We start from the raw sequence: 20721 nt of genomic DNA on the forward strand, positions 1-20721 counted from the left end.
TTTGTCACAAATGAGGATGTCCTGACATAATGGAATCATTCCCCTTGTTCTGAATCTCACCAAGCTGTTCACTTCTCTGATTGTGAGGTACAGACTGTGAGAGGGAAGGGCAAGGCCAATGTCATGTAACACAAGCCAAAAGAAAAATTCTAGATTCCTTACTTACCAGGAAATTTAGCCTACCCCTATGTTTCATCCACTCAGACCCAAGCATTTTGATTTTTTTTCCCTGCATGTTGACGTTCTTTAGAGAAAAAGCCCTGATCTGTTCTTATTGTAAACTGGTTAAGAGTTCCAACCAGTCTGATGAGTCTAAACTACAGAGTAAGACAGATTTGAACTTAAATTCCAATTTGGCCACTTACTGGCTATATATATATCTTTGGGCGAGTTATTCTTGTGGCCTCTGTTTCAGCAGAGGCAGGTATGGTTTGGATCTGTGTCTCCACCAAATCTCACGTCAGATTGTAATCCCCAGTGTTGCAGGTCGGGCCTGGTGAGTGAGTCTTCATGAGATCTAGTCATTTAAGAGTGTGTAGCACCTCCCCTGTCATTCTTTCTAGTTTCTGCTCTCACCCTGTGAGATGCCTCACTCTTCACTCCCCCTTTGCCTTCTGCCATGATTGCAGGTTTCCTGAGGCCTCCCCTGAAGCTGAGCAGATGCCAGCATCATGCTTTCTGTGGAACCATGAAGCACCATGGTTTAATCACCCCATGGAACCATAAGTGAATTAAACTTCTTTTCTTTCTAAGTTACCCAGCCTCAGGTATTTCTTTATAGCAATCTGGACTAATACTGAAAATTGATACCAAGGAGTGAGGCATAAAGATACCTGAAAATGTGGAAGCAGCTTTGGAATTGGATATAACAGGAAGAGGTTGTAAGAATTTGGAGGGCTCAGAAGATGACAGGAAGATGAGGAAAAGTTTGCAATTTCCTAGAGGCTGGTTAAATGGTTGTGAACAAAATGCTGGTAATGATATGGATAGTGAAGTCCAGGCTGAGGTGATCTTGATGGAAATGAGGAACTCATTGGAACTGCAGTAAAGGTCACTACTGTTATGTGTTAGCAAGTAGGTTGGCTGCATCATGCCCCTGATTGAGGGATCTGTGGAACTTTGAACTTGAGATTTATGATTTAGGTACCTGGCAGAAGAAATTTCTAAGCAGCAAAGTATTCAAGATGCAGTCTTGCTGCTCCTAACAACCTATACTCATATGTATGAGCAAATAAATTACCTAAATTTGAACTAGTATTTAAAGAGAGAGCAGAGCATAAAAGTTTGGAAAATTTGCAGCCTGGCCGTGTAGTAGAAAAGAAGAGCCCACTTTCCAGGGAATAATTCAAGAAGCCTACAGAAATTTGCTTAAGTAAAAAGGGGACAAGTGCTAATATCCTAGACAATGGGAAGAAGGCCTCAAAGGCATTTCAGAGAACTTCATGGCAGACTCCCTCATCATATGTCCAGAAGCCTAGAGGGACTGAATGGTTTCCTGAGCCAGGCCCAGGGCTCCGTTTCCTTGCATAGCCTTGGGATACCACTCTCCATATTCTAGTTGCTGTAGCTCCAGCCATGGCTCATAGGGGCGCAGGTACGGCTTGGACCACTGTTTCCGAGGGTGCAAGCTGTAAGCCTTGGTGACTTCTATGTGGTATTAAGCCTGTAGGTACACATAGTGCAGGAGTTGGGGCTTGGGAGTCTCCACCTAGATTTCAGAGGATATATGGGAAAACTTGGATATCCAGGCAGAAGCCTGCTGCAGGGGCAGAGCCCCCTTAAAGAAACTTTACTAGGGCAATGCAGAGGGGAAATATGGGTTTGGAGCCCTTATACAGAGTTCCCACTTGAGCACTGCCTAGTGGAGCTGTGAGAAGAGTGCTCCCATCCTCCAGACCCCAGAATGGTATATCTACTGGCAACTTGCATTCTCAGCCTGGAAAAGCGACAGGCAGTCAATGCCAGTCCTTGAGAAGAGCTGTGGGGGCCGAACCTTGCAAAGTCACAGGGGTGGAGCTGCCCAAGGCCTTGGGATTGCACTCATTGCACTAGTGAGCCCTGGATATGAGACATAGAGTCAAATAAGGTTAATTTAAGTTTTAATGACTGCCTTGCTGGGTTTCGGACTTAACATGGAGCCTGTAGCCCCTTTCTTTTGGCCAATGGAACAGGACTACTTACCCAATGCCTATACTCCCATTTTATCTTGGAAATAGCTTACTTGTTTTTGACTTTACAGGCTCATAGGCAGAAGGGACTGGCCTTTTCTCAGATGAGACTTTGGACTTTTGAGTTAATGCTGGAGTAAATTAAGAATTTGGGAACTGTTGGGAAGGCATGATAGTATTTTGCAATGTGAAAAGGAAGAAGGATATAGGATTTGGGGGACCAGGGGTGGAATGATATTGTTTGAATCTGTGTCTTCACCAAATATGTAATCCCCATCTCAGATTGTAATCCCCAATGTTGCAGGTGGGGCCTGGTCGGAGGCAATTGGATCATGGAGGTGGTTTCTCATGAATGGTTTAACAACATCCCCTTGGTGCTGTTCTTGTGATAGTGAGTGAGTTCCCATAAGATCTGGCCATTTAAAAGTGTGGCACCTTCCCTGTCAGTCTCTCTCTCTTTCTTTCTTTCTTTCTTTTTTTGAGACAGAGTCTCACTCTGTCGCTCAGACTGGGGTGCAGTGGCGCAATCTAGGCTCACCGCAACATTTGCCTCCTGGGTTCAAGTGATTCTCCTGCCTTAGCCTCCTGAGTAGGCGGGATTACAGGTGCACACCATCACACCATGTTGGCCAGGCTGGTCTGGAACTCTGTTCCCCTTGGCCTGGCAAAGTGTTGGGATTACAGGTGTGAACCAATGTGCCTGGCCCCCTGTCACCCTCTTTTTCTCCTGCTCCCACCATGTGAGATGCCTTGCTCCCACTTTGCCTTCTGCATGATTTTAAGTTTCCTGAGGCCTCCCTAGAAGCCAAAGAAATGCCAGTGTCATGCTCCCTGGACAGCTTGCAGAACCATGAACCAATTAAATCTCTCTCTCTCTCTCTCTTTTTTTTTTTTTTTGAAATAAATTACCCAGTCTCAGGTATTTTTTTTTTTTTTTTTTTGTAGCAGCATGGCAATGGACTAATACAGAGGCTCAAAGAGGACACTGCATAATAATATGATCTAAGTTATGGGGTAATAGTACAGATTAAAAGAAATATATGGATGGAGTGCTCAGCCCAAAGCTTAGCTTTTAGTTCCTTCATTCTGATTACCTCTGTATCTATAGCATCAATAAGGTATTTGACTTGAATTTCTAGTTTTAGACACCTTAATAAAGAAAAAAATGACTCAAAGAATATGTGGGTTGTGGGGAGAGGATCCATAGAACAACAGGGAGGAAGAGGGTGAGGGAGGAAGGAAGCTAAATAGTCTTCAAGTTAGGCAATCAGCATTAGGCTATTTGGGAGTTGATATAGGTCAAATAGTGGCAAAAGGTGGGATGCCCAAGAGAAAGTTATTTAAGGATGGCACATGCTATTTACATGCATGGTGTTACTTTTGTTGCCAGAACAATTTTTGTCTTTATCAACATGTTTCCTTTAATCATAATTATAGACTATATATAGCTAGGTGAAGGAATAAATAATGAAAAGCACTAATTGGGGTTACACAATACCAGGGCTGTGTAGCATTGCTGTCTCAACATAGACATCTCTAATTCCTAACTGTCCTGTTTCAGCCTTGGCCATAGTGACTTCATGCCTTATCTTTTCCCACTTGACTTGGCAGCCTGTTTATACAGTTATCTTTATCCAATATAAGCCTTAAGGCCCAATATTCTTGAGCCTCACAATCTTTATATCTTTCACTTTTCTAGGATTTTTTTTTGTGTGTGTGTGTAATAGCAGTATATAGCCACTTTAGAGACTAGGATCTAAGTTTTCGGTGTTTTTTTCTTTTCTCCACACCAATATGATAGTTTGCTTTTCTTGATCATCACACAGTTTCCATCCTAAAAATTGTGGCTTAACTGATCGCTAGAAAACATAAAGGGGGAAAAAGAAAGCAGAAAGGGTGGGTTAGCCCAAATGGTATCCATCTTTCTCAGGGGAGAGATTTCCATTATATTGCACATGTATGTGGATGCCTTCATTAGTCACTGACTGAACTGTAACTTGGACAAAAGGGTGCCTACCTCATTGAATAGCGGCAAAGATTCAATAAGGTGATGAGATGCTACCTGTAGTAAGGATACAGTAGAGACCAGCTGCTGCTGTTCACCTTACTGCTGTTCTTCCTCCTATACTGTGGTTATTGCTTATCTCTGCCTATTGCTGTTTTGTGCTGCTACTCGTGTCATTGCTACTAGAACTTAGAAGTTTGCATAAGAATGGAAGAAATGGTTAATCACAGAAACATTTCTCTGTGCAGGTGGTATTTACTCTCTCATTGCCTTGTCACTATTGAGTAAATAAGCAACAGTTTGATTCTCCATAGCTTAAAAAACTCTAACCACGTAGTCAATTTTCAAATGCTTGGGGTGTATATGGCAAGTTTTTTTTTTAAACTTTAAGTTCAGGGATACATGTGCAGAATGTGCAGATTTGTTACATAGGTATACATGTGCCATTGTGGTTTGCCGTCAACCCATCATCTAGGTTTTAAGCCCGGATGCATTAGGTGTTTGTCCTAATGCTATCCCTCTGCTTCCCCCACCACCCAGTGGGCCCCAGTGTGTGATGTTCCCCTTCCTGTGTCCATGTGTTCTCATTGTTCAACTCCTACTAATGAGTAAGAACATAGTGTTTGGTTTTCTGTTCTTGTGATAGTTTGCTGAGAATGATGGTTTTCAGCTTCATCCATGTTCCTGCAAAGGACATAAACTCATTATTTTTTATGGCTGCATACTATTCCATGGTGTATACGTGCCACATTTTTTTATCCAACCTATCATTGACAGGCATTTGGTTTGGTTCCAAGTCTTTGCTATTATAAATAGTACTGCAATTAAACATATGTGTGCATGTGTCTTTATAGCAGAATGATTTGTAATGCTTTGGGTATATACCAATAATGGCATTGCTGGGTCAAATGGTATTCTGGTTCTAGATCCTTGAGGAGTCACCACACTGTCTTCCACAATGGTTAAACTAATTTACACTCCTACCAACAGTGTGAAGCATTCCTATTTCTCTACATCCTCTCCGGCATCTGTTGTTTTCTGACTTTAATGATTGCCATTCTAACTGGCGTGAGATGGTATCTCATTGTGGTTTTGATTTGCATTTCTCTAATGACCAGTGATGTTGAGCTTTTTTTCATATGTTTATTGGTTGCATAAATGTCTTCTTTTGAGAAGTGTCTGTTTATATCCTTTGCCCACTTTTTGATGGGGTTGTTTGTTTCTTGTAAATCTGTATAAGTTCCTTTTAGATTCTGGATATTAGACCTTTGTCAGATGGATAGATTGCAAAAATTTTCTCCCATTCTGTAGATTGTGTGGCAAGTTATTAAACCTATATTAGCGCTGGGTTGCAGCCCAGGAGCCTTCCAGACCACTTCCCCCAACTATCAGACGTTGTGTGCATAGAAATGAGATTACCAAGTTTGATTACCAATTAAAGGGAAGCATAATCTATCAGAATCCATATGTATATGTGTGTGTGTGTGTGTGTGTGTGTGTGTGTGTGTGTATATATATATATATATATTCATACAAAAATATGTAGGATTCTCAAGGCAGTATTTTTCAAAATATTTTCATATTTTCTCTGGTATTCTTACTAACCAAAACTTGACTCTTTGTTAAACAGTTCCCATCCAGAGTTTTCTAAGGAAAGAGGAAAAATGAAATTCTCCTCTTTTTGTGTGATTGAAACAAAAAGACAAACACACTGAAGAAAAAGACAGATGTAGGTGCTGTCGAGTAAGTGCTTATGTGTTCAGAGAAGCTGTAAGCACAGCAGAGAAGGCAGCTGAGGAGGACTGGTCAGAAGTGTATTGGTGTGATGGGCTTCTGAACTCTGCATTTTAGTGAGAGTATAGGATGAATCTGCTGTGTAGGCTGGTGTTGAAAGTTAGGGCTATTGAAGATAAAGAAAACAGTTTTGGACATTTTCAGAATAGATCTATTTCTTGAGCATCTAAATGCATAGACCTTAAGAGATTTGACTCTTACTCTTGTTTTCCCAGAGTTATGGTTTGAGAATCATTTGTAGGATCTTCAGGCAAATTTTCATTACCTTGTAGTATAAAAGGATACTTAGTAAGTATTTGTTGAGCTGGGGATAATGGGGATCAGGAAGGGTCAAACTTGAACCACTGTTGCCTTTGGCAAGTGGGTGGCTGTTGAGTGATGGCATGGACCCCAGATCAGACCATCAAAGACCAGAGGAGGTCTTTCTGGGAGAGGAAAAGAACATGCTTGGTGGTTACATCAGTTGCCTTGAGGCATATGTGTATGTGTGTGTGTGTGTATACACACACATATATATACATATATATACACATATATATATATATATATATATACGTGTGTGTATATATATATATATATATATGCTCTCTCACCACTCAGAAAGCATATAAAATGTGTAAAAAATATTTTATATATGTATATATATATACACACACACACACAATTTCCCACTACTCAGAAATATGTTTTATTTACTTTTTTTTTTTATTTTAAAGACAGGATTTCACTCTGTCTCCCAGACTAGAGTGCAGTTGTGCTATCATAGCTCACTACAGCCTCAAACTCCTGGGCTCAAGGAATTCCCCTGCCTTAACCTCTGAGTAGCTGGAACTACAGGCATATACCACCATGCCGAGATGGGATCTTGCTTCATTGCCCATACTGGTCTTGAACTCTTGGCCTCAAGCAATCCTCCTGCCTCAGAGTCCCAAACACTGGGATTACAGATGTAAGCCTCTGTGCCCAGCCTGGAAATATACTTTAACTGGTATTCACTGAAGATGGCCTTTAGCTGTCACTTTGTTCAAAGGCTTTATTTTTAAAATAATGTGTCTTTTAATAAATCAAGTATCTTTTTATGTATCAATAGCTTAATCTGGTAATAGTTACTTTATTATCTGTTAGTCCCCATGGGAACAGGGAATTTGTTAGTTCACTGGACATCTCAAGGTTCCAGGATATGAGTGTCCAATAATATTTGTTGAATAAAGAATGACCTAGGTGACTGATGTGTTTCAGTTGTGCTAGAAGGGGTCAATAAGCTTTGGAAACTTTGTCAAATTCTTTCAGGAAAATGTGTAAGACATGATCCTACACATGGCATAAGTGAGGATTCTAGGAGATAATATGTAAAATGGCTAGCATTTTACATATTATCCTTCTTGGGATAAGTGAGGATTCTAGGAGATAATATGTAAAATGGCTAGCATATGTACATTCTCAATACAAAGTTAGTAGTGGTGATGATTGTTACTCCTATTGGTGCTGAAGATATAGACTGCTAAAATACAGTCAGTTCTCATTATTTTTGTTTCATAAAGCTGCTGCAAATACCGAATTAGCAAATACTAAAAGATTACCATTAGGGATATACAGGATAAGTTCCTTAGAGCCTCTGGTCACAACATTCAATTAATCCATCAATACATAACTTTATTTTATGTGTGTTTCTTTGTAAAGACACATTATTTAATATATATTGTTGATTCATAACATTGAACTCATGGCCAGCAGCGCTATAACCTCACTGACTTGGGAACACTAGACAGCACTTTAGCACTAAGTTTGGGTGCCATATTGAATAGGGGAGTCACCAACAAAAACACAGAAGTGCAAAAAATATGGCACTACATAGACTGTGAAAAGGACACTTGTTTACAATATGATGTGACACCTGAAAGTAGAAGGCAGACCATCACCTTGTTTGACCTCACTTGGTAATGTGAATGTTGGAAGGCTCAAATTTCTTGCTGTTCTGTGCATGTGATTGATTGACTGTAAAAACTTTGAGAATATTGATTTTGGGGTTACAAATCAATACTTTTAGTAAGTAGGTGAATTTGCAAGTGAGGAATCCTTGAATAATGAGTGTTGGCTATATTAAAAACTGTTTTCTTGCATCTGTATTTCTCTAGTGGTTTTTCCTCTGGACTAAAAAGCTTACCCACTGGGGAAAATATTTTAAAACACTGCCTGCTCAGATGTTGTGGATTACAAAGGAAGCCACATTAATAAAGATTTTCCATGTATCTGATCTCTCATTTTTATCAGTTTGTTTGCCAATAAAAATGCCTCATCATTTCCAGATCTTGAAAGTTAACTGAGGCTTCACTGTTGAGATATGGTAGAATTTTGATAGAATTTTGATCATTCTTTAATTAGGCGGAGTGTGAGAGTGGGGACCTGGAAAAAGAGCACAGAGAGATAATGGGACCATTGCTGAAAAATCTGGCAAAAAGCAGTAGGATGACACAGGGTAGGTGAGCCCCCAAACTGGGGCTTAGCCTGGCAGGGTTCTTGGCATTGTTCAGGAAAGAATTCAAGAATGAGCTGGTGGTGGAAGAATGCAGTTTTAATGAAGCAACAGTGTACAAGAGAGTAGCTGCTCCTTGCAGAACAGGGCTAACTCACAGGCAGTGCATCCAAAGTAGCAGTGTATGGGCTGTAGAAAGCAATATTTATACCCACTTGGAATTACATGCAAATTGAGGGGTAGGTTATTCAGAAATCTTTTGAAAAGGGGTGGTAACTTTTGGGGGTTGCCTTGGCATTTGTAAACTGTCATGGTGCTGTTGGGAGTGTCTTATGCTGATGAGCAGTGAGGGCATCTAGAGGTTGCCTTTGGTCCCATTTGCTAGTTCTGGTATGTTTCTTCGTTTCATCCTGTTGAGACCAGGAAATAAGTACGGATTGTCTCCTACTTCAGGATGGCTTCCAAATTTTGGTGTAGGCAGTTTTTGAGGTAACCAGCCTCAGCTTACTCAGGGCCTAGAGGATAAAGGTCATGATTTTTACTTTTGTAAGCATTGTAAATTAGCATATTATAGTTATCAGAATGATCATTGTTATAAATATTAACTGAGTACTTGTTGGGATTGCTTGGAATTCTTTTAGAAAAAGGGAGAAAAGAATTGGTTTCAGTAGGTTCTATACTTTCAAGTTGCATAGCAGATAGATCACACAATTTAGTGACAACAAAGAAAACACAAAGAACAATACTAATAACAGTAGCATCTAGCATTTTTAAAGCCCTCTTTACAGGCTATGCCTTGTGTCAGTGTTTTAGCCTACCTTTCGTATATTTCTATGGTGTTCTTATGTATGATACCCGGGGTAAGGAAGGTACCTATGTAATTTAAAAAATTTTGCGTTAGATAAATGAAAAAACAGAAACATCAGGAATTAAAATTTACATCTAGATGAGTTATAAATATAATAAGGCACTACTATCTACCAGGTATGGTATTTAAGTGTTTTGTACAATATAATTCTAATATGAGGTAGATAGGATCCCATTTTATTAATGAAGGACCTTGTGCTTGTCTGTCTTCTGTCACTTATCAATCTTAAGTTACTCAAATAAGGTAGAACTGTGATTCAAACTGAGGACTGTCTGACTTCAAAGCTCACTCTTTTATTCATCATGCTGCAATGGTTTCCATGTATTTTGGTGTTCAGAGGTTTGGAGGGAGAGGCAGGCGTGATTGGGGGTGACAACTCATGTTGATTTTGGAATGGAAAGAAGACTAGGTTTCTTATGAAGTAAAGGCAGAAGACTCAGGGTGTGGTTTAACATTCAAATCCAAAATAAATAGTTGTATTTATTAAAGGTGCTCATAGCATGCCTGTCTGCATAGTTCTTTGTTTCCAAAGCTGCTTCTGAAAAAGGAAAGGAAGTAGGCTGTGAAGGCTCCAAGAAAGATAGCAAAAGATAGAATGGTGGATACTTAATTATTCACAAGGGTGTGGTGTATCAGTAAGTGGTAGATTTTTCCCATTTCTTATTAATGATCTTCAAATGTTGCTACTTGATGACATTAAGTTGTCTTGTCTACATACCCATCCTGTGTTCTACTACTGAACACGGATATGTAACTCCTAACATCTGGATGTTTTTCACTCGTCTCTCTGTTTCCCCCTCACTTTTATTTTCTCCTAACCTGACTTGTTAATTGCTTTTTTTGTGTGTGTCTTCATAAATTTATAGCCAGTCTGTTCTATTCTGGACTGTTTATCTTTAACATGCCAGAGGTCTTGAAACATCATAATGTTGTGTAATGAGCATAACTTCTGCCTTGACTTGTGGGTGTTAAGAGCATTAGTCAGTGCAAAGTATTCAGTTAAATGTTTTCAATGAAAGGATATAATGATCTAACATAGAGGAAGAAGTTATAAAAATCCTAGTTAATGGCATTAATGGTGAGCCATATACTTAGGGGGTTCCTTCTGTGATGAGTTAGAGATTCACAAAATGAATGTAAAAGCATTCTTACTCTTAATTAATGAGAGAGGAGAAAGACCAACAATAATAAGAAAAAAAGGACTTAATTCTCATCCATACCAAGAAAAGTGTAAGCATCCAAGTTCCCAGTGATTCTAATCCTGATTCAGTACCTTGCATATATCTTTAGTTATCACAAGAAATGTTAAAGATTTCCATGAGATATTATCGAAAGGGACTCCTGGGCTGCATCATAAGCCTGATTGAAAGACTTAGCCTTGTAATGATCTCTTCTTGGAGGACCATCAGGGAATTCTTTGCAGCTCTATCAGAGAGTCAGGGCTTTCCTGAGCAAACAAAGTAGGCCTTTACCTACAGAGCTGATTTTATGAAGAGTTTTGGTCAGCATTAGTCACTGTGAAACTATGAGCCTCCTGCCTTGGTTAATCTCTACAGACATCTCCCTACAGCAGAAGATTGAATCCTCATCTCTCCATGAGTCTGAACATCTAAAGATGTTAGAGGTACATTAATTTGCTTCTTGCTGGGGAATGTGTATTGGGTCTTCTGGGAATAGTGTCTAGATGAATGTTTAATAATCAATTTAATAGGTTGGTGGGCTGTCTTATTTCCTGGGGTTGGAGGTTTAAACCAGGACACCCTGTGCTAACTCTGCTCTTTACCTTGCCAGCAATCCTTAGTCGTCCTGGTAAACAACTTCTGAGTTAAATACCTTTTCTTTTCTGGAGAGGTTACGAACAAAGGAAATGGCTTTGATGTCAGGACAGGGGGCATAAACAGTGTTTATGGCTGCTGTTAAAAATTTCTCATCTGGGTATTTTCAAAAGAATTTTAAGTCAAAATATATCACTTATGGGAAGTACCTTCTTTTCCGACATGATATCTTATACAAATTGATAATTATTTTCATGGTTTAAGTAGTAATTGATGACATTTTGGGGGTTGGAAGATTTGTAGGGAGGAGGAGATAGATTTTCATCAGATTTCCTCCCATCCTTTCCTCATGATGATTATTGATCTCTAGTCCTCATATGTAAGGTGTTGAATTTATTTACTAATGTTATTAACTGAATCTATAGATAAAGAGGTAGTTTTGAATGGGAGCCAAGTAACCTGTTGTTGTAAAGTCTATTTTACCTTTCATGATTACCATCTAGCACCTCCCTCCTTTCTGGCTGAATTCCCTGTCATTTTAAGTAGGCAGCAATTACTGGTTTGCTAAAGAAGTCAGCTCCTGCTGCCAAGGATCCTGTTAATTATCACTCTATCTCTAATTTAGCCTTCCTAGTGTTGAGAGAAGGTGCGTGTAAGCGTGTGGCAGAACGTCTGCAATCGCATCTTTGTAATAATCTCCTTTCTGAGACGGTTCAGTGGACTCAATGTTCCGCCAAAGGGCCGAGGCGGCCCTGGTGAGTGTTTTCAGCTCTCTTCTGTAGCTTGCTTGGTCAGTCCAGTTTGGTGTGATTATCCTCTCCTTTTGCTTCTGACCTGAGTGAAAGCTAATGGTTAGCATTAATGTTGGGAATTCAAACCTATTCCTGCTCCATCTCCGAAGTCAAATGGGACACCTTGAAAATACTTCCGTGGTTTTCCCACGAGCTATTTTTCTCTCTCTGTGAAAAGGAAATCATGGAATTGACTCTGTGCCTGTTTTCAAGAAGGTAGTACAGATGATAGCCAAAGTACCTCAGTTTACAGGTTCTTATATAGAACATTTTTTAAGGTATGTCAATCTTTGTATTATATCGAATTTTTGGTTATTGTTTATAAATGGCTAGATTGCTTTCTGTTTGTTTTCGGAAATGTTCAGTTCACTTGTTTCAGTGAACATTTTTTCAGAAGTTCCACTGGCTCATTTCATTAGGTTTGGAGTGCTTATGCTTCCTTTTCCACTTTTTATGTTATTTTTGGCAGTGTTGGTGTTTGAAGCTGTAGGAGTGATTCACTGCAAAGTGCATTAATTTTCTACATATCCAAATGCGTTTTCCAGTGGCCCCCAAATTTATTTTCCTCCCCTCAGATGATTCTGCAGTTGTCCTTCTGTCATTCTGCTGGCTCAAACATAAATGCTGATGTCACTGAATTTCTTAAATTACAGCTGGTGGGGATTAACAGAAATTGTAAAAGAATACCACTTCCTCATTTTGCTATTTTCTTGACTAATTATTATCCTTTCAAGTACTGTAGGAGGATAGGGATTTGGAAATGAATTCTTTGTCTTGCAATTTAAACAGCAATTTTCCTTTTCCTTCTTCTGTTATCCTTCAAAAATAATGTAGTGCTTAGGATGCTTCTCTGATGTGCCCTTTAGTAACCCCAGACAGAAGAGTCTCACTCCTGATTTTGTACTTTGGACTGTCTTCTACCCTGGGTGAAGGGTTTTGAATACTTCCCTTAAGTAAGTTTCCTTATATAGAATATTTTTACTCAACAGTTTTTCTCCAACTCCAGGCCGTTACTGGTATTATGTGAAAGGTTGTGATTGCTTTATTCATTTGTTCAGAGCCTTTGCTCCTTTAACGAATGCTTAGCTCTGTTCTCATCATTTTATTGTTTAGAATCTGTTATTTGTGACAATTTTGATTGCCCCAGCCCTCTCCACATTAATTTTTCTGGCTTGCCTTTCCTTGTTTTAACAGTGGGAGTCTGGGCCTCCGGCTTTCTTATCACTGGCTTTGTAGTTTGAGTGATGGTTTCATGAACCTTGTCCTGCGAGTTCTCTGGGCTTCCGTGCCAGACACTGGAAGCCACCTGGAAGTGTGCACACAGGATGGCCGGGTGCTGCTGAGCGGTATTGATTGAACTGCAGTCCCATGGAAACAGAAATAGAAAGGGTTCAGCATTCGCACTTTCTTCTGGTGGCATTTTTGCTTATTTTGTGTATTTAGAAAAGGTAGCCATATGCAAACTGCTGACTTACTATTTCCCGTGGAATGGAAACCATTTGGATTATTTCAAAGAGTTTTAGCGAAGATTTGTTTGTTCACAGTATTGGTTTTGTTTTCTGGTAGCCTGTGTAGAATAAGACCAGAATGTGTCTTTTTACTTTATGGAAATGAGTGCTTACTTGGTGTTTGGAATTTTGCAAACCAACATGAATTTGAAAAGTCATATGTTTATTCCAGAGTCAAAATAGAAACTCTTTAGTGAAAATTATAGATATTTCCATCTTGGATCATTTACTTTCTGTGAAAAAAAATTTTTTTGACAAAATTGTTTAAGATTTCAGAGCAATCTCTTATCCTGGTTAATTTTCCCACAAATTAATTTCTCTCAGTTTAATTAAAAGCAAAATAAGATTAAACTAAAGATTTGCAGACCAAGATAATATGTGCTGCAATATTTGCTGTAAGCTGGTGACTGGTTCTTTGCTGTTGTCTTGCATGAGAGAGTGGATTTATTTTAACTGTTAGTAGTTAAGGTTTGGATTAGAAATATAAATAGAATTTCTTTACCGTAAGATCTCTTAAGCACTGATTTGAGTTCCTGAGGTTAAGTTATGATTATTCAGCCTCTGAAAAATTTGCACTATAAGTAAGATTCATATATACTTAGCCAACATTTCCTTCTACCGTTGAAGTGATAAGTTCTTTCAATTGAGATTTTGGAATAGTATAGCTTGGAAAATACTTCACATGCCATTGTAGAGATTTTGGTTAAATGTGAATTTTAAAAATTTGATTAATAGAATAAAAAGGGGAAAGAAAAAATAGTTATGAATTGGTTGAATTGTTTGGGCTATGAGGTATCTTTTTGAAAACAGTTTTTATGGTTATGTAGAAAATGTCACTAAATATAAGAAAATGGAAGTTTAATAGCTGAATGAGGTAGGAATTGGAAAGATACCATGAGATCGTAACTTAACTGGAGTATGCATTAAACGAATTGATATTTCACTAGCTTGGTGACCATGAATAGTTTTGTTTATCATTTTATCTATCTTTTTTTTGAGATGGAGTCTTGCTCTGTCACCGAGGCTGGAGGGCAGTAGCACGATCTCAGCTCACTGCAACCTCTGCCTCCCAGATTCAAGTAATTCTCCTGCTTCAGACATCTGAGTAGTGAGAATACAGGTATGCATCACCATGCCCAGCTAATTTTTGTATCTTTTTTTCTTTTGGTAGAGACGGGGTTTCACCATGTTAGCCGGGCGGGTCTCAAACTCCTGCCCTGTAGTGATCTGCCTGCCTCGGCCTCCCAAAATGTTGGGATTATAGGCATGAGCCACTGCACCTGGCCTCTTTATCCTTTTATCTTATCCCAGAAAACAGCAGAATGCTGGACCTTGTAATTCTTCAAAAAATGTTGAATCAATGAATGAATGAATGCACATTTTGGGAGGCCTTTTTGCAGACCCAGCTGTGCTGCTACCTAATCATGTGACCCTGGGGATCTGTCACCTGTTATATACAATGAAGGCTAAATACGGGATCAGGGATAAGTATGTGGGATTGTGTTGCTGCCCCCTCTCCTGTAGCATGGTAGATATTGCCAACTGTCACCTCACTCTTTCCTGTGAACCCGGGAGGAGCCTTGAGCCCTTCTGAATTTAGTGCATCAGGCTTCCATGACTCACTGTAGATCCAAGACTTATAACTTACTCTACCTTCTCCTTTTGGTTTTGGTCCCTCAAGCCCAGTTACAAATAGGCAATATTCTATGATGTTTCTTGGTCCGCAGATGTTCATTTAAACAATAGCAACAACAGCATGCACCATTATCCCTCCATTCAATAATTTTTCTGATAGATTTAGCAGATGTATTAATAGATAGAACTTAATGAATGGGTCTAGACAGTATTCTTCCAGTGGGGTAGGATATAAAATAGAATTATATTAGCAGAGTTTTTCACTTTTACTCTCCAAAGCACATGTCTCCATCAGGTGCACAATTATGGAGCACCTACTGTATGCCAGCACTATGCTATTGATAAATAAATGGCCATCCTATAATACATGGGCTCTGCCTTCCTGTAACTCACAGTAACATGAATATGATGCTAGGTCTGTAATTATTTCTTTAAGGACAAAAGATGGAAGGACATGTAATCCTGGCACTTTGGGAGACAGAGGTGGGCGGGTCACTCAAGGTCAGGAGTTCAAGACCAGGTTGACCAACATGCTAAAACCACGTCTCTATTAAAATACCAGAAATTACGCGCCTGTAATCCCAGCTACTCGGGAGGCTGAGGCAGGAGAATCACTGGAACCTGGGAGGTGGAGGTTACAGTCAACTGAGATTGCACCACTGTACTCTGGTATTACCCCACTGGAAGAATACTGTCTAGACCCATTCATTAAGTTCTATCTATTAATATATCTGCTAACTCTAGCAGAGCAACAGAGCGAGATTCTGCCTCAAAAAAACAAAAACAAAAACAAAATACGATTGCCAAGCAGATGAGAGGAAAGCATTCCAGGTAGACCTAGGCATGGAGGTGCAGCGTGGTGTGGCACTGAGACAGTCTAAGCATGGAGCATGGCTGGAGCACCAGGGAGTGTGGCCGGCTTCATGCAGAGGGATAGTACTCTGGCTGCCAAATGAAGAATGGGTTGGAGGGTGGCCAGGGCTGGTGTCACATAGACCAGTTAGGATGGTATTAGCTGAACTGTCTTTGTGAGTAACGATGATACACATGCACCATTCAACCCTGAAGATAGGTTGTGATTGCAAGAGGGTAAATACCTTGTTAAAGATTTCAAGGGCAACAAGGACAAAAGTTAGGCTACGTGTAAACTGATTACTGCTAACAATAAAGTGACAGCTTGTTCATTCCTTTGTCATGTAGGTGGTGGAAAAGGGTTCCCCTCCTTTCCTGAAGTTGATTTATAGTTTGACAACATGTTCTCTGTCCTCTATATGAAATTTTGCATAAAGTTAGATAAGAAGATAAGCCTCAAGGTCTGTGCCTTATATGGAGCATGCTTGCATGTACACAAAGACACATGCTCGCATACACACCTTCCTTCCCTAATAAAAGATACCTGTCTTCATTCCATAGGTAGACAAGCACCTAGAATAAGGCATATGAGGATTCCCATGAGAAAATCTGCTCCAGGAAAAGTTTTAGGTATCTTCTCATATTTTGTGAACACTGATATTTTAATGGAATAATCCTGGCTGTTTAGTTGCAAATCCAAGAAGAAAAGTCTTCCATATATAATTTGGCTTTGGTGGCTGCTTCAAATTAGCCATCCTGCTGTATTCCAGGTTATTACCAGTGTTTGGGATTCATGCACAGAAGCAAGAATTTGCCTTGAGGCAGAAGACTGGTAGACACTAGATAAGCAGCTTATTTTAAAGAGATGTTTTGGTACAGAAATAGCAGTAACAACAAATTCCTCCCCCTAATAGAAATCTTCCCCCCATTCCCTATCCAACCCAGAATCCTTTATTATAATATGGAGTCAAAATTCAGCTGAATGGGTTTGATACAAATTCCTAGGAAGTCATTGAAGTTCAAGCACAGTGCTTTGAAGATGAAACATTCAAATTTATTAGGGTGGTAATTGCAGCTGTTGTAGATGGGGAGGGCATGTGTCCCATTTTGCATGATTTGGAGAGGCAATAGCCTGTTGAGACTAAAACTCTGGAGTAGGACTGTTCTAGGTTTGCATCTGAGCTGCTCTGATTGGTAGCTTGTGAATTTGGGCAAATGACTAAGATTCTGTCTTCACCTGTAAAATGAGGTAGTGGTTAAGAATGTAAGCCCTTTGTTAAGTTTGCCAAGGTTTGAGTCTCTGTTGTACTACTTTATGACATTGGCCAACTTGTTCTCTTTGTATCTTGGTTTTCTTACGTGTAAAATAATAATGATAATAGTAATGATGATGATGATGATGTTGATAATGGCCCCTACCTCATAAGGATGTGGTAAGAATTAAATGAGATTAGGCACACATAGGGTTTTCAGCTTGGTAATCTGGCTGTAGTTAGCACTCATATCTTATGCAACAATTTTTCCTACCATCATTATATTGACCTTTCTAAAATATTACTTTTTTGTTTACTTATTTTGTTCTTTCTGAAAGTTAGGGCTTCACAAAATATATTCATTGTTATGTGATTTTTTTTTTTTTTCTTTTTGACATGGGGTCTTGCTGTGATGCCCAGGCTGGAGTACAGTGGCTATTCATAGGTGAAATCCTACTACTGATCAGCATGGGAGTTTTGACCTATTCCATTTCCAACCTGGTGTGGTTTACTCTTCCTTAGGCAGCATGGTGGCTCCCTAGGAGGTCGCCATATTGATGCAGGACTCAGAGTTCTTACCAGATCAGCAAGGTGCACTGTAGCCCAGAACTCCTGGGCTCAACCTATCCTCCTGTCTCAGACTCCTGAGTAGCTGGGACTACAGACATGTGCCACTGCCTTTTCTTTCTTTAAATTGAAAACTCAATAATACAGTTTCTGAGTTTGGGGCAGAGTTGCCAGATAAAATCCGGAATGTCTAGTTAAATTTGGATTTCTGATACAGAATAATTGTTTACTATAACTTTGTTCCAGATATTTCATGGGATAGCTAGACTAAAAATATATTCTTTATTCATCTGAAATTCAATTCAACTGGGCATTCTGTATTTGCTAAATCTAGCAATGCTAGTTTGGTATTAAAACATACTCCTTTGCCCTCTCATTCATTTTTTCCACACAGATAGATTATGTGGATGCTTATACAAACACAGTGAATGAGGTCCTTGGGGCATAAGTATAGAAATAGTTTCATAAATTTGAAGAAAGGTTTATTAGTATCTCTAGTAAATCTGCCTTCTAATTCATTCTACCTATGTAAGCCATGAGACCATCAAATTGATATTATGTTGACACCTGAGTATATAGTGTGATGTTGCTTGAAAATTCTGAAATGTTCTAGTGTTGCTTTTACCCAAAGGGAATGATTAATGGTGACACATTAATGGGTAGGTATGCATTCCAGAGAATCCTGAAAGCTTTGTCATTTTTGAAGGAAATTACCTCATTACTTTTAGAGTCACATATCCAAGGAAGGTTGGTCCCTATGGTTGACCTGGTTTTCCAGGTAAGAAAATAAACACATGGATGTTTAGGTTAATAACCTGGAGTGATTTCATTGTATTTACAATTCAAGTTAATTTTTAGGTAGGATTGGTCTTTAAGCTATTAGACTAGTTGGAGACTCTGAGAGAATTGCATTCTAAGAGTGAGATCCTTTCAATTCAATCAGCATTTACTGAGCACTGACTGTGCAACAGCAACTGCATATGAAGAGAGAGGAATTTAAAGTGTTTTTGAGTTCCTGCCCTCAAAAACCTTACTGTTTAATGGAGCACGAAAGCAAAAAGCAATTACAACAAAAGGCAGGATAAATCAGGTCAAAATTGAAGTCTAGTAAAGCCAGGTCCCAGAATGGTTGAATGTAGGAAGTGGTTAAATCTGGAGGCCTAGTAGAGTAGGAATGGCTTTTATTAAAAAGCATTTCTTTGAAGGTAATATGTGAGAGAACTATCCGAAAATGAGAATGTTTTCATTTGGGAAATGAAATGTTCCAGGTGTGGGCTTAGCATTAACAAATACCCAGAGGTGGCCACATCTTGAAATGCACGTGTTACTTAGACGTGACAAAAACATATACAGCACCACCATAACTGACCACAACCTTTTCTCTCATGGGTGACTGTTTATGATCTAGAATTTCCAGATCAGAAACTTGATTTTATGTAGGTGTACCTGGATTCAATCCATGTTGGTTTCCTAACTATTTATCATGCACCTGCTGTTGCTATGTAGGAGACAGCCAGAGAGACTTGGGCAACATTTAGGAATTCTTTAAGGTGGTCACTTAAACCAACTGAATGCCACTGCATTTAAACATGGGATTATTTTTTTTTTCCCGAAATAAACACTTCCAGTGAGCTCTGATTTAAATTGGGCAAAATCAACAGCAAAATAATTCCATGAGAAGCCTCTTGTGAGGCACTCTGACTTTGAGTATTTGCTTAAATGACTTTAAAAGCCAGCTTAACTCATTTCCTGTTGGATGACACTTGTTTATTAGACTTGGCCCAAGTCAGAGTTAATAGCCTTAATGGTTTCGAATGGTCCCAAGTGACTCTCCAGCAGTGTGCCATTAGTGAACGGGGAGGATTCTACAGACAGGATGCAACACACACAGAGCTGCCGTGTCAGCCATCATAGATTTAAGAGAAGAGCTACACTCATCTTAGATTTAGCTATGGAAACTGAGAATACTGGAAAGTTAAGCATTACCATTGCAGTAAATGCTAAAATATTTTTCAACAGTTCAAGTAGTTTTCCTTTTTTGTTTCTTTGAAATGATTCCATGTGAAATTAATGCCATTTAAAAATGGCACCAGCATTTGGAACTTGAATCATCCCAAATTCTCTAGCAAATGAATTAAAATGTGACACGGGGTTTATGTTGATTGAGACAGATGGGTGTAGAGAATTGGATTGGGTAGCCTGCCCAATGCATGCTTGACGCATGAGAGGGATTGCTAAGACTGGGAATAGAAAACTTTTCTGTCTTTCCATTTATGTGCGTGTTGGGCTATAAAGCTCGAAGTTAGACTGGAAATTGGTGATGCATGTAGAGATCCTTGGTTTTTAATTTTTATCAATTAGGATTGTATGGATTTGGACAAATTGTTCTTTGTGGATGTTTTTGCTATTTCAGATACTGGTGGATGCAAACCTTTAATGGGTTCTTAACCATGAAAAAGTATAAACTGCTTATGTTAGTTTGGGTCAGGCTGAATGTTATTAATTTTTTTTCCCCTTGATGGCCAGGCCAAATATTATGTAGTTTTAATATCTACCCTTAGTTCCTACTGCCTTGTTTTTGGCCACTCTTAATATCTTCCTTTATATATCTGTCATTAAGTTATAATTGAAGTTTCGTGTTTTATGTTTAGAATGATACATGGAGGTTCAGCTGTGCCAGCCATTCAGGCTTAATGGCAAATGTTGGTTCATGCCAGAAAGTTTTTGAAATCTGGTCTCTTTTTTGAAATGTCCAATCTAAGCAAGCCATCCTTTTATTTCTTAAGCTGAGGGGCACAGGGAAGCAATTTAGAAGTGATTTCTGCTTCTGTGCATGTGAGAGCATCTTGTTTCTGATAAAAATTGTTTGTTAGATCTCTCTTTAACCCAGAGAGTCATGCAGCCTCAAAAGGGTTTGCTTTGACAAGTCTTTATGTCACTTCATTCCTTAGTGTACTGACTTTCATGTAGAGTATCAGTGAGTGTCAGTTAAAAGTGGGCACATAGTGATAGTAGATGACACCCATGCCACC

General features: G+C 39.1%; 1 protein-coding gene across 7 annotated transcripts in view; it reads left to right on the top strand.

Moving 5' to 3' along the window:
• Positions 1-20721, top strand: part of MITF (melanocyte inducing transcription factor) — a 216492-nt gene that overhangs the window by 12357 nt on the left and 183414 nt on the right. For 2 of the 7 annotated variants that reach the window (XM_032290468.1, XM_032290471.1), the window contains exon 1: positions 7330-11838. The exons of the other annotated variants lie outside the window; for them this stretch is intronic. The gene's annotated coding sequence lies outside the window, so the exon portion shown is untranslated. Of the gene's footprint in view, positions 1-7329; positions 11839-20721 lie in introns of those variants that run through there. 7 annotated transcript variants of the gene reach the window in all.

This window comes from Sapajus apella, unplaced genomic scaffold, assembly GCF_009761245.1.
Source record: "Sapajus apella isolate SASKATOON/1434 unplaced genomic scaffold, GSC_monkey_1.0 scaffold23, whole genome shotgun sequence".
Lineage (NCBI taxonomy): Eukaryota > Metazoa > Chordata > Mammalia > Primates > Cebidae > Sapajus > Sapajus apella.